General features: G+C 63.3%; 1 protein-coding gene across 5 annotated transcripts in view; it reads right to left on the bottom strand.

The window, feature by feature from the left end:
* The window catches only part of BCAS3 (breast carcinoma amplified sequence 3), a 591,772-nt gene that overhangs the window by 1,629 nt on the left and 589,778 nt on the right, over positions 1 to 365 (bottom strand). The gene's annotated exons all lie outside the window — the stretch shown is intronic.

Genomic DNA, 365 nt, shown 5'->3' with positions numbered 1-365 from the left:
TCCTTCTCCAAGGTACACCTGCCTGGGACAGAGTGGGAGGGGGTCTCGCCTGTCCACCCCGGAAGCCCAGGCTCTCAAAGCGGTTATTTGAGACAACAAAGTGCGCTCAAACGTGACACGTGTCTGGTCTCCTGTGCCTGCAGCCTGTGCCTAGGCCCCCTGCCACCTTCCACGCACAGCACAGCTGGCTTTGGTTAGGGGATGGGTCACGGCCTTCACTCCTGGGCTAGCCACCACCGGCCAGCCAGGAAGTAACCACTGACCCCCACTCCCCGTGGGTGACCCCTGAAGCACGCTGGAGGCCCAGCAGCAGCAGCAGCCACAGAGTGGGTTGGGGGCATCTGTGCTGGCCTCCTTCAGACGCC

The sequence above is a fragment of the Bison bison genome, unplaced genomic scaffold (assembly GCF_000754665.1).
Source record: "Bison bison bison isolate TAMUID 2011002044 unplaced genomic scaffold, Bison_UMD1.0 scf7180017864472, whole genome shotgun sequence".
Classification (NCBI taxonomy): domain Eukaryota; kingdom Metazoa; phylum Chordata; class Mammalia; order Artiodactyla; family Bovidae; genus Bison; species Bison bison.
Note: the sequence above shows the minus strand (reverse complement) of the source record. Positions and strands in the feature narration are given on the sequence as shown.